The following is a 15,994-nucleotide window of genomic DNA, read 5'->3' on the forward strand; positions in this document are numbered from 1 at the left end:
ACTATTATATACAATCGTGTACAAACAATTAACTCTTCACTATTATATACAATTGTGTACAAACAATTAACTCTTCACTATTATATACAATCGTGTACAAACAGTGAACTCTTCACTATTATATACAATCGTGTACAAACAATTAACTCTTCACTATTATATACAATCGTGTACAAACAATTAACTCTTCACTATTATATACAATCGTGTACAAACAATGAACTCTTCACTATTATATACAATCGTGTACAAACAATTAACTCTTCACTATTATATACAATTGTGTACAAACAATTAACTCTTCACTATTATATACAATCGTGTACAAACAATTAACTCTTCACTATTATATACAATCGTGTACAAACAATTAACTCTTCACTATTATATACAATCGTGTACAAACAATTAACTCTTCACTATTATATACAATTGTGTACAAACAATGAAGTCTTCACTATTATATACAATCGTGTACAAACAATGAACTCTTCACTATTATATACAATCGTGTACAAACAATTAACTCTTGACTATTATATACAATCGTGTACAAACAATTAACTCTTCACTATTATATACAATTGTGTACAAACAATTAACTCTTCACTATTATATACAATTGTGTACAAACAATTAACTCTTCACTATTATATACAATCGTGTACAAACAATTAAATCTTCACTATTATATACAATCGTGTACAAACAATGAACTCTTCACTATTATATACAATTGTGTACAAACAATGAACTCTTCACTATTATATACAAGCGTGTACAAACAATTAACTCTTCACTATTATATACAATCGTGTACAAACAATTAACTCTTCACTATTATATACAATCGTGTACAAACAATTAACTCTTCACTATTATATACAATCGTGTACAAACCATGAACTCTTCACTATTATATACAATCGTGTACAAACAATTAACTCTTCACTATTATATACAATCGTGTACAAACAATTAACTCTTCACTATTATATACAATTGTGTACAAACAATGAACTCTTCACTATTATATACAATCATGTACAAACAATTAACTCTTCACTATTATATACAATCGTGTACAAACAATTAACTCTTCACTATTATATACAATCGTGTACAAACAATTAACTCTTCACTATTATATACAATTGTGTACAAACAATTAACTCTTCACTATTATATACAATCGTGTACAAACAATTAACTCTTCACTATTATATACAATCGTGTACAAACAATTAACTCTTCACTATTATATACAATCGTGTACAAACAATGAACTCTTCACTATTATATACAATCGTGTACAAACAATTAACTCTTCACTATTATATACAATTGTGTACAAACAATGAACTCTTCACTATTATATACAATCGTGTAAAAACAATTAACTCTTCACTATTATATACAATCGTGTACAAACAATTAACTCTTCACTATTATATACAATCGTGTACAAACAATTAACTCTTCACTATTATATACAATCGTGTACAAACAATTAACTCTTCACTATTATATACAATTGTGTACAAACAATGAACTCTTCACTATTATATACAATCGTGTACAAACAATGAACTCTTCACTATTATATACAATCGTGTACAAACAATTAACTCTTCACTATTATATACAATCGTGTACAAACAATTAACTCTTCACTATTATATACAATTGTGTACAAACAATTAACTCTTCACTATTATATACAATTGTGTACAAACAATTAACTCTTCACTATTATATACAATCGTGTACAAACAATTAAATCCTCACTATTATATACAATCGTGTACAAACAATTAACTCTTCACTATTATATACAATTGTGTACAAACAATGAACTCTTCACTATTATATACAAGCGTGTACAAACAATTAACTCTTACCTATTATATACAATCGTGTACAAACAATTAACTCTTCACTATTATATACAATCGTGTACAAACAATTAACTCTTCACTATTATATACAATCGTGTACAAACAATGAACTCTTCACTATTATATACAATCGTGTACAAACTATTAACTCTTCACTATTATATACAATCGTGTACAAACAATTAACTCTTCACTATTATATACAATTGTGTACAAACAATTAACTCTTCACTATTATATACAATCGTGTACAAACAATTAACTCTTCACTATTATATACAATCGTGTACAAACAATTAACTCTTCACTATTATATACAATCGTGTACAAACAATTAACTCTTCACTATTATATACAATTGTGTACAAACAATGAACTCTTCACTATTATATACAATTGTGTACAAACAATTAACTCTTCACTATTATATACAATCGTGTACAAACAATTAACTCTTCACTATTATATACAATCGTGTACAAACAATTAACTCTTCACTATTATATACAATCGTGTACAAACAATTAACTCTTCACTATTATATACAATTGTGTACAAACAATAAACTCTTCACTATTATATACAATCGTGTACAAACAATTAACTCTTCACTATTATATACAATCGTGTACAAACAATTAACTCTTCACTATTATATACAATCGTGTACAAACAATTAACTCTTCACTATTATATACAATTGTGTACAAACAATGAACTCTTCACTATTATATACAATCGTGTACAAACAATTAACTCTTCACTATTATATACAATCGTGTACAAACAATTAACTCTTCACTATTATATACAATTGTGTACAAACAATGAACTCTTCACTATTATATACAATTGTGTACAAACAATTAACTCTTCACTATTATATACAATCGTGTACAAACAATTAACTCTTCACTATTATATACAATCGTGTACAAACAATTAACTCTTCACTATTATATACAATCGTGTACAAACAATTAACTCTTCACTATTATATACAATTGTGTACAAACAATAAACTCTTCACTATTATATACAATCGTGTACAAACAATTAACTCTTCACTATTATATACAATCGTGTACAAACAATTAACTCTTCACTTTTATATACAATCGTGTACAAACAATTAACTCTTCACTATTATATACAATTGTGTACAAACAATGAACTCTTCACTATTATATACAATCGTGTACAAACAATTAACTCTTCACTATTATATACAATCGTGTACAAACAATTAACTCTTCACTATTATATACAATCGTGTACAAACAATTAACTCTTCACTATTATATACAATCGTGTACAAACAATGAACTCTTCACTATTATATACAATCGTGTACAAACAATTAACTCTTCACTATTATATACAATTGTGTACAAACAATGAACTCTTCACTATTATATACAATCGTGTACAAACAATTAACTCTTCACTATTATATACAATCGTGTACAAACAATTAACTCTTCACTATTATATACAATCGTGTACAAACAATTAACTCTTCACTATTATATACAATCGTGTACAAACAATGAACTCTTCACTATTATATACAATCGTGTACAAACAATTAACTCTTCACTATAATATACAATTGTGTACAAACAATGAACTCTTCACTATTATATACAATCGTGTACAAACAATTAACTCTTCACTATTATATACAATCGTGTACAAACAATTAACTCTTCACTATTATATACAATTGTGTACAAACAATTAACTCTTCACTATTATATACAATTGTGTACAAACAATTAACTCTTCACTATTATATACAATCGTGTACAAACAATTAACTCTTCACTATTATATACAATAGTGTACAAACAATTAACTCTTCACTATTATATACAATTGTGTACAAACAATGAACTCTTCACTATTATATACAATCGTGTACAAACAATTAACTCTTCACTATTATATACAATCGTGTACGGACCATGAACTCTTCACTATTATATACAAGCGTGTACAAACAATGAACTCTTCACTATTATATACAATCGTGTACAAACAATTAACTCTTCACAATTATATACAATTGTGTACAAACAATTAACTCTTCACTATTATATACAAGCGTGTACAAACAATGAACTCTTCACTATTATATACAATCGTGTACAAACAATGAACTCTTCACTATTATATACAATCGTGTACAAACAATTAACTCTTCACTATTATATAGAATCGTGTACAAACAATGAACTCTTCACTATTATATACAATCGTGTACAAACAATTAACTCTTCACTATTATATACAATCGTGTACGGACCATTAACTCTTCACTATTATATACAATTGTGTACAAACAATTAACTCTTCACTATTATATACAATCGTGTACGGACCATGAACTCTTCACTATTATATACAAGCGTGTACAAACAATGAACTCGTCACTATTATATACAATCGTGTACAAACAATTAACTCTTCACAATTATATACAATTGTGTACAAACAATTAACTCTTCACTATTATATACAATTGCGTACAAACAATTAACTCTTCACTATTATATGCAATCGTGTACAAACAATTAACTCTTCACGGTTATATACAATTGTGTACAAACAATTAACTCTTCACTATTATATACAATTGTGTACAAACAATTAACTCTTCACTATTATATACAATCGTGTACAAACAATTAACTCTTCACGGTTATATACAATTGTGTACAAACAATTAACTTTTCACTATTATATACAATCGTGTACAAACAATTAACTCTTCACTATTATATACAATTGTGTACAAACAATGAACTCTTCACTATTATATACAATCGTGTACAAACAATGAACTCTTCACTATTATATGCAATCGTGTACAAACAATTAACTCTTCACTATTATATACAATTGTGTACAAACAATTAACTCTTCACTATTATATACAATCGTGTACAAACAATTAACTCTTCACTATTATATACAATCGTGTAAAAACAATTAACTCTTCACTATTATATACAATTGTGTACAAACAATTAACTCTTCACTATTATATACAATCGTGTACAAACAATTAACTCTTCACTATTATATACAATTGTGTACAAACAATTAACTCTTCACTATTATATACAATCGTGTACGGACCATGAACTCTTCACTATTATATACAATTGTGTACAAACAATGAACTCTTCACTATTATATACAATCGTGTACGGACCATGAACTCTTCACTATTATATACAAGCGTGTACAAACAATGAACTCTGCACTATTATATGCAATCGTGTACGGACCATGAACTCTTCACTATTATATACAAGCGTGTACAAACAATGAACTCTTCACTATTATATGCAATCGTGTACGGACCATGAACTCTTCACTATTATATACAAGCGTGTACAAACAATGAACTCTTCACTATTATATACAATTGTGTACAAACAATGAACTCTTCACTATTATATACAATCGTGTACGGACCATTACCTCTTCACTATTATATACAAGCGTGTACAAACAATGAACTCTTCACTATTATATACAATCGTGTACGGACCATGAACTCTTCACTATTATATACAATCGTGTACGAACAATGAACTCTTCACTATTATATGCAATCGTGTACAAACAATGAACTCTTCACTATTATATACAATCGTGTACGGACCATGACCTCTTCACTATTATATACAAGCGTGTACAAACAATGAACTCTTCACTATTATATACAATCGTGTACGGACCATGAACTCTTCACTATTATATACAATCGTGTACAAACAATGAACTCTTCACTATTATATACAATCGTGTACGGACCATTACCTCTTCACCATTATATACAATCGTATACGGACCATGAACTCTTCACTATTATATACAAGCGTGTACAAACAATGAACTCTTCACTATTATATACAATCGTGTACGGACCATGACCTCTTCACCATTATATACAATCGTGTACGGACCATGAACTCTTCACTATTATATACAAGCGTGTACAAACAATGAACTCTTCACTATTATATACAATCGTGTACGGACCATAAACTCTTCACTATTATATACAATCGTGTACGGGCCATAAACTCTTCACTATTATATACAAATGTGTACGAACAATGAACTCTTCACTATTATATACAATCGTGTACGAACAATAAACTCTTCACTATTATATACAAGCGTGTACAAATAATTTACTATTCACTATTATATACAATCGTGTACGAACAATGAACTCGGCACATTTATATACAATCGTGTACGAACAATGAACTCTTCACAATTATATACAATCGTGTACGAACAATGAACTCTTCACAATTATATACAATCGGGTACGGACAATGAACTCTTCACTATTATATACAAGCGTGTACGAACAATGAACTCTTCATTATTATGTACACGCGCGGACGAACAATGAACTCTTCAATATTATATACAATTGTGTACAAACAATGAACTCTTCACTATTATATACAAGCGTGTACAAACAATGAACTCTTCACTATTATATACAAGCGCGGACAAACAATGAACTCTTGACTAATATATACAAGCGTCTACAAACAATGAACTCTTCACTATTATATACAAGCGTGTACAAACAATGAACTCTTCACTATTATATACAAGCGTCTACAAACAATTTACTCTTCAATATTATATATAAGCGTGTACAAACCACGAACTCTTCACTATTATATACAAGCGTGTACGAACAATGAACTCTCCACTATTATATACAATCGTGTACGAACAATGAACTCTTCAATATTATATACAAGCATGTACAAACAATGAACTATTCTCTATTATATACGAGCGTGTACGAACAATGGACTCTTCAATATTATATACAAGCATGTACGAACAATGAACTCTTCACTACTAGATACAAGCCTGTACGAACAATGAACTCTTCACTATTATATACAAGCGTCTACAAATAATGCACTCTTCACTATTATATACAATTGTGTACAAACAATGAACTCTTCACTATTATATACAATCGCGTACAAACAATTAACTCTTCACTATTATATACAATCGCCTACGAACAATGAACTCTTCACTATTATATACAAACGCGTGCGAAATTTTCACTATTAGTGTAAAGCGTGTACAAAGAATGAACTCTTCACCATTATACACAAACGTGTACGAACAATGAACTCTCTTACAACACGTTTCTCCCTTGTACTCTTCTACTTAAGTTATTAGCTAGTTCATTAATATAGAATGAAACTGTTATTTCGTTGTCCCTCATTTCTATATATTTTGCTGCACTCGACGTGATATTAACACGCGATCTCATTTCTATAGATGTTATATCTACCCTTCCTTATATTAGTAAAAACAAACTGAGAAATTCGTGAAGTTGTCTGTAGTTTCCTAAAATCATCGTATATCATTAAAGATTCTTAGAAATCCATAGATATTATTTTGATTATTTTGGACCACCGTACCGATGACTGGTTAGTAGTTTCTTTTGAAGTGTATGACGAGAAATGCGTACAAGTCTTTATAAATGTTAGAACGTCTATGAAGTCTACTGCTTATTGGCAGTGGCGCGTTTATTTTTCTAATTTTATTTCGAAATTGAAGTAAAGAAAGCAAATATAAGAAGACGATATATAAAACACAGTTTTTTTTCTTGGTATTTCTATGCAAATCTGCCATGTTGGTGCCAGTTAAAGTATTTGTTTTTACGATTTCTCAGTTTTAAATTAAATGTATAATCATAATATATATATATATTGTGAACTGGTAAGTTCGCTCTAAGCTGTTAATTTATTAAGCCATTAAGTATAAAGGAGAGTTTGTGAAATGAATCTGTAAGCTGATGCATTATGTAGTAACTATTAATATTTAGAAATTCAAGTTATAATCCGGCTATATGAGAAAAAGTTAAATAAAAGAATATGATAATTTTGGGTTATAGAAGAGGAGTGGACTTCAGTAGAACTTTGCTATTCTCTCGCTAGGATTTGAAAAAGTATGTCTACTAGAAAAAATAAAAATGAAAATTATTAAACAGGATGAAAACGTATGTATTGTTGGCTAGAAACATACTTTAGTAGGAACTGTAAGTAGTGAGCGTAAAAGTTGCGCACAGGAAGTGTTTATTTATTATCCTATAATGTCGAAAGTTTTAGGGGAAAAGTCGTTTTCATTTTATTTATGTTGAGAAATATATATATATATATATATATATATATATATATATATATATATATATACTGAAGAAGACCGAAGGATCAGTCGAATTTATGTGTTTTGAAAGAAACATTTTCGTCTTTTTCGAAAAGCTTTTTGTATCCCTACACGTCAACAAATAGGAAATAAATACAGAAAAGATACAAACATTTATATGTTTTTTATCCATATATATATACATATATATATATAATATATATATATATATATATATATATATATATATGTATATATAAATTTATATATATATATATAAATTTATATATATATATATATATATATATATATTTATAGATAGATGTTGTTTGTTTGTTTGTTTTTGGTAGCGATACTTATTAAATAAATTCAGTTATTCATATGCAAACGCATTTTTACCAGTTTGATACCCCCAAATAGGAAGCGGCATATGTATTATTTTTAAAATATAATCATCCACTGACACGTGTTTCGTCGTCTACGACTCATTAGAGTAGCTGAATCCAGCAAGATTTGAAATCGGGACTCCGTGATAAGCCTCTTCCATTGAGCAATTTCGCAGGACTACTAATTTATCGCATTTGTTAAATTTTATATATTTAAAAAATAGTACACATGCCGCTCCTTATTTGCGGATACCAAACTGGTCAAAGATAAAATTATTCTCGCATTTAGGCCAAAATGCGCTTCCATTTTGAATTGAATTCATTCAATAAGTATCACTAACAAAAACAAACAACATCTACGTAAAAATGCGATAAATTAGTAATCCTGTGAGATTGCTCAGTGGAAGAGGCTTACGCTTCTTATCGCTAGATTCAGCAACTCTGATGAGTCGTAGACGACGAAACACGTGCCAATGGATAATTATATATATATGTGTATGTATATATATATATATATGTATATATATATATATATATATATATATATATATATATATATATATATATATATATATATATATATATATGCCGTTAGCCGGACGAAGATGAACTGCGGAAAATTCTGTGATGGTTAATTGCCATATACATTTTCATAATTAATATATGTATATCAATCTATTAATTTATCCATAATAATTTCTTTAAAGAAGTATGTTGGCATTTAAATAAAATCCTGTTTCAGTCACTTATTTCCTCAGGCCATTCACTTGGATGCTTGCCCCGTCTTTATCCGCCATTTTCATTATTTAATTGGACACCCTTCAATTTTACATACTTATGTTTTTTGTGTGTAAATAGTTGCAGGAATGTGATAAGTGGGAAAGGAACGATATTAGCAAAAATATTCAAGGAATAATTAAAACACTATAAACTAATTTTGTAAAGAAAACCCTAAAGACAAAAGAAAACAAAATTCACAACTTTCACAAGTAAAGAAAGACATTTCTGACATCCTAACTCAAGTTCAAATTAATCTAATTAGGATACCTTAATTAAATTTTAATTAGGACACCTTAATTAAAATTTAATAACAAAACAAAAATGTTTATAAATGATAAACAAACCTTACATGTTACATGTTCATAAATGATAAACAAACCTTACATGTTACATGTTCATAAATGATAAACAAACCTTACATGTTACATGTTCATAAATGATAAACAAACCTTACATGTTACATGTTCATAAATGATAAACAAACCTTACATGTTCATCACATTTGAAAACGTTTGAAATAACATAGAACGCGCAATAATTATGAATAAACTTGCTTAACATTTCAATTTCAAGCTTTTCTAATTCACTGATCATATAAACTACATTTATGACAATGTAATTGCGAGTTATCACCCTGTCCACGATGGCATGGCATGACACTAAATCGGGCTTAATATTGGAAATGTGAATATTTCCTTACGCAACAAGTCACTTTTATTTACTAATACGCTAATTTATTTCGATCGTTATCATCCTGATATTCCTTAAAAGGAATGCGAATTATTCTAAATGGTTGATAAAACAAAATACAATGGTGCCGCTATTAGGAAAATTCACTTCTAATTACCTGTTAAAATATTTTGTTTTCAACTACTTTATTTAATGTAACATTACAACAATTCCCTGAAAAAGTCACTTCTAATTAATTATAAAAACAATACTGGTAAATTCACTTCTGATTAATTGCGAAAAATGTTTTATTTTTCAACTATTTTAGTAAATGTAACAAAGTTACATTAACCAAAGTAGTTGAAAAACAATATTATAAAAATGCCCCGGAAAACTCACTTCTGATTAATTGTACAAAAATATTTCGCTTTTACAATTACTATATTTAATGTTACACTATTTTAACATTATAAAAATCCACTGGAAATGGCATTTCTGATTAACTGTAAAAAATTACTGGTAAAGTCACTTCTGATTAATTGTAAGAAAATCTTTTATTTTACAACTACCTTATTTAATCTCGCAAAGTTTTAAAATATAAGAATATTTATAATATAAAATATAAGAATGTTTATAATATAAAATATAAAAATATTTATGATATAAAATATAAGAATTCCCTGGAAAAGTAATTTCTGATTAATCATAAAACTTCCTGCCACAATAATCACCATTTCCTAACTACAATTGCGACCACATCCCCCACTGCCGTCACAGTCAGTTAGTTATTAAAGCCAGTGCATGGTCAGTGCAGATCACAAACGACATCAACCGCTACAACCGTCAACATGAACAACCCCCACAACAACTTTGCTGCTTCCACTTCTGCCATGACAACGACTAACACCACCACCTTGCTGACACCTTCACCACCACTACTACCACCACCACCGTTGCCACTACCACCGTTGCCACCACCACCACCAACACCACATCCACCGCCAACACCAACACCACGTCCACTGCCACAACTGCCCCACTGCCACCACACTACAGACACTGTCACCACTGCCATCACTTGCACTGCCACCGCCTCTATCTCCAATGCAACTGCAGCCACCACTACTACCACCACTGCTTCTACCGCCAGTACTTATGCCTCCAACACCATTGCCACTACCACTGTTTCCGCTACCATCACCAACACCACCACTGCCACATCCACTGCCACCTCCACTGCCACCTCCACTGCCACCTTCAGTGCCATAACCACTACTTCTACCATGCCACCATCAACACTATCGCTGCCACTGCCACTGCTACTATCACTACCTCCACTGCTACCATCACCATATCAATTAGTTGTTTTTGTTCTGTGAGATCTAACAGGCCAATTCTGTTGGGCAGTGTCTTTTTTTCCCTAGATTTTCGATGTTGCGTAATAAATTTATAACAAAACAGTGTATTTCTGTATACATATGGGAAGCTGCAGAGCCATCTTCAAGAAATGACGCCACGATTGTGGCTGACTGGACTTTTCTTTCTTGTTAATTATTATGAAATCTGGTCTTCTTTCTTAGATGGGTTTATCTGTTTGTATGTCCATGTCCCATAGGATTTTGTGGTTCTCGTTTTCAAGTACTGTTGCTGGCCTATGCTTGTACCATTTGTTTGTGCGTTCGCGATGCAATTGTTTGCATAATTCTCAGTGTACAGCCCTTCCCACATGGTCGTGCCTGTTATTGTATTTCTTTTTGGGCCAGTTTGCTGCATTCGCTTACTATATGGTTTATCGTTTCGTCTCTTTGTCCATCTAGTCGACATTTGCTGTTTTCTTATATTTTGTCGATCTTTGCTTTGAAGTGGTTGGTTCTTATCGAGTTATCTTGTGCTGTAGTTATTAGATATTCAATTTCTTGGTTTACGTGCCCTTTTCGCATCCACGTCCAGGTGTTTTCGTTTTATTATTATTATTATTATTATTATTATTATTATTATTATTATTATTATTATTATTATTATTAGTAGTAGTAGTAGTAGTAGTAGTAGTAATAGAAGTAACATTAGTAGTATTCTGCCACAAACTTATCTCTGTTAATTGCATTTTGTAAATATTTTGTAGTCTATTAAGTTTGGATAAGGCTAGAATTCTTTTAAGGATTTGGGATTGATGTTTGCTTTTTATTAGTTTTGTTGTATTGTTCTTAGTTTAGTATATAGCTTAGTTTGTCATTTTGGCTGAGTAGGAGACAGTTTTTTGTTATCTCTGTTCTAGATTGTTTGTATGCTAAAATATGTTCTTTGTATGTTCAGTTTGTTTGTTCGGTGTTTCTCAGTTGGTCTACTGGTATTTTTTTTTGTGCCAGTTCTATACCTTTATGTATTTGTTGTGATGGGTAGAGTAGTTCTGCAGAGATTTTAGCTAGAGTGAATTTGATTTCGATGAGTAGAGCTTGGTTTATAATGTGTAAGTTTTTGATACCTCCATGTTTTTTTCAAAAAATTAAAGCAATCATACAGAGTGTTTTGGTATTGTACCCGTATATATATATATATATATATATATATATATATATATATATATATATATATATATATATATATATGTGTGTGTCCGTGTGCGTGTATATATGTGTGTGTGTGTGTATATATATCATAATTCAGGTATTTAAATTATATGCTTTGAAAAGGTTATTTTTCAAATACCAAATTTTTATTGTTTGCAAACAAAGAATACAGTTTGATAAATAAATTTTCTTAATCCATGAGTTTTCGATGTTTATTCATCTTCTCAGAGGAAAAATAGCAAATGTTATAAATAGTTTGCACCTTATTTGCTAAAGACAATAAATAGAAAATGAAAAGTTTTAAAAGTTTTTAAATCATTTTAGCTACATAGAATCAGGGAAATTAGATGTTGAGGCAGAAAAATCAAAGGATATTGAACATCAAATCCAAAATGCACATTAAATCCTGTAATGCAAGGTTTTGGTAGTAAGGAGGTAAAAAAATCCAACGCATATTGTAATTCTTCCAAGGCACCAGGTAACAATCCTATGTGAACATATTTCCTTCGTTTCCCCTTTGGTTGGATAAGATATTCGGCAAATATTTGATTGTATCGATCCTGTAAAGATTTTTTAATCCAATTTATGAATAAAAAACAAAAATATCCGAAGGCAGATAAATAAAAATTAAAAAATGGCTAATCAAAGCAAAATAGTCATTAAAAAATCCGATGCAGCTTTGGTGATTAAATTATATTTATTAAATCAGCACAATTTAATGCCATAATGCTTGAATGCTTGAATACCATAATGCCAGTACAAGTAGATTGGGGTGACCATCGTCTGATGGGTTGAGGGTACTGGATTGACAGTTCCTGGCTGCTGTTTCCGAGGAGCCCTAACTCTTAAAGCGGCTGCTCCATCAACAGTTGAATAATATTGGGATGTTTGTAGTGCCATGAGGCGCATGGAAAGGGACTCTGCACTCATCCTCGGAGGGGTTTCCTGAGGCAACAATCCTAGTGGATTGAGGGTCAGCTGATGGTCTACTTGTATTGCATGTCTAGTATTCTGCATAACCACTTGTTCAGCACCTCTTACCTAAACTGAAACTCTTATAAAAATGATGACAGTACAATCTAAAATTACGCTTAAACCACTACAAAACTCAAACAGAACCAAATTGCCTCCTCCCTTGAAGCTTGCATTTACGAATATCTACACATATTACGAATAGAACTAATCTAAATGATGTTGAAGCATTTCTCCTAACAAATACCCCGGATATCTTAGGATTAAGTGAGACTAACCTACACTCCTCCATCCCCTCTTACTACTTTAACATGCTTGGATATCTCCCACTCTGCCGTAAGGACTCTGACAGATATATGCACAGGCTTGGAGTCTATATTCAAAGCATCCTCGCCTTGACTGGAGAAACAAAACTAGAATCGGACGATCAAGCCTTTATGTGCTTTAGACTAAACATACAACATAACATTAGCTACTTTTATTTTCTCTACCGCTCTTCCTAGACCCAGGACTGTACCCTAATAAACAAAGTCTTTGACAGCATAGATACAGCACTTTCCCTCGACGCTAGTGCACAAGTGAATGTATTTGGTGACTTAAATGTCCACCACAGCAACTGGCTTTGATTTTCTACTTACATAGACGCAGCTGGTACCACAACACATAGCTTCTCTATATCTCATTCCCTATCACAAATGATTACGTTTCCAACCTGTTTCCCTGACCAACAAGGACAACATGCATCAATTTAGATCTGTTTCTGACCACAGTTCCTGATAATTGTGTTACAAATGCCCACAGCCAACTTGGTAATGCTGATCATGTAGTGATAATAGTTGAAATCGCCTTAAACTCTAGAGCCAAAACGGAAGAGCCATTGCTCAGAACAACGAGGTATTATAAAAAGGCTGACTGGAAAGTCATCAGGGATCTCATCAGAGACGCCCCATGGCGAAATATCTTTTCATCCCCTAGCCAAACTTTCACAAGAAAAACTCGTTTAGCTGAAAAGACTATCAATAATTCCCCCCACTCTTTATCTGTACCTAAATCTAAACATAGATTCCATAAACAAAGCTTCTTTCTTAGAACTGCACGCCTTCCGTTTTCCTTCTTTCCAGCTGACTACAATATGGTTGTCTTCAAGTCCAACGTAAACAAGTTCTTGATGAGCCGCTTCACTTGATAACAAATTTACCGAATTTCAATTACTACGATTACTATATTGTCCACTTGACTACTATACACTCTTATCCCTTAACCTCGAGTGGTCTCTAGCCCTTGATAGGTGGTTATGCCTATGTAAAAAAAGAAAAACTTCCTGCGCAAATGAGACCACTGAATGGTTCAAAACAGCAATTGAAGCACATGTTCCCACGCGGAAGTTTTATAGCAAGCCCTACTCTCCACAATGGTTTACTTCTACTTATGCAGTTGCCATTGCGCAAAGGCAGCATGCATACCGCAGATTAAACCGACATAAGTCCAGTTCAAACAGACAGAAGTATATAGAAGCCAGAAATAACTGTAAGAAAGAAATAGAGACAGCTAAGAGAGAATTTTACTGAAACCACCAAAACAACACATCGAAGCACAGAAATTAGGAGCCTGTTACTTCTGGAAAATACACAACAGTGTAATCAAAAATGGGCAATCAACAATTCTCCCACTATCCAATAATCATGAGGTTGTTTGCTCAGCAATCGAGAAGGCTAACATGCTTTCCAGTCGGTTTGCCTCCAACTCCACACTGGACCCTGCTAACCACCCCCACTCTGACTTTCCTTTGCAGACAGACGCCACATTAGACGATCTGAAAATCACCCCTTCTCAGGTGCATGTTATCATAAAAAATCTTGACACTTCAAAAGCATGTGGACCTGATCTCATCCCGGCTGTGCTATTAAAATGTGCTCTGCCGAAGTAGCTCCGGTTCTCTCCAAACTTTACAACAAATGTCTTAACGAATCTTGCTTTCCTGCCTGCTGGAAAACTGTTTCTGTGGTACCAGTTTTCAAGAATTCTGGCGAAAGAACTGACCCAGTAAATTACAGCCCCATTAGCCTCCTCACACTTTTTGCCAAGATATTTGAGTCCATAATTAACCAAGCTCTAATCCATCACCTTACAGATGCTAAACTTCTGACTGACCAACAATATGGATTTAGGCAAGCACACATCCTAACTGTAATCTCTGAGTGTATATACCATTCACTTGACAAAGCAGGGGAGGGTAGAGTGGTAGCTCTAGATATATCTAAGGCTTTTCACGGAGTATGGCATGAAGGTCTTCTCAGGAAAATCAGATCATACGGTATCACTGGAAGAATACTTAACATAATTAAATTCTACTTCGATAAGAGAAAAATCCAGGCTGTCCTCGATGGTCGTACATCTAAACTATATGATATAAATGCAGGAGTGCCTCAGGGGCTATCCTTGGAGCTCTATTATTCCTAATATTCATAAATGACCTCTCTGACAAAATTCTCTGTGAGATGGGTAT

This window comes from Euprymna scolopes, chromosome 17 (genome assembly GCF_053919585.1).
Source record: "Euprymna scolopes isolate OS-2025 chromosome 17, ASM5391958v1, whole genome shotgun sequence".
Taxonomy (NCBI): domain Eukaryota; kingdom Metazoa; phylum Mollusca; class Cephalopoda; order Sepiida; family Sepiolidae; genus Euprymna; species Euprymna scolopes.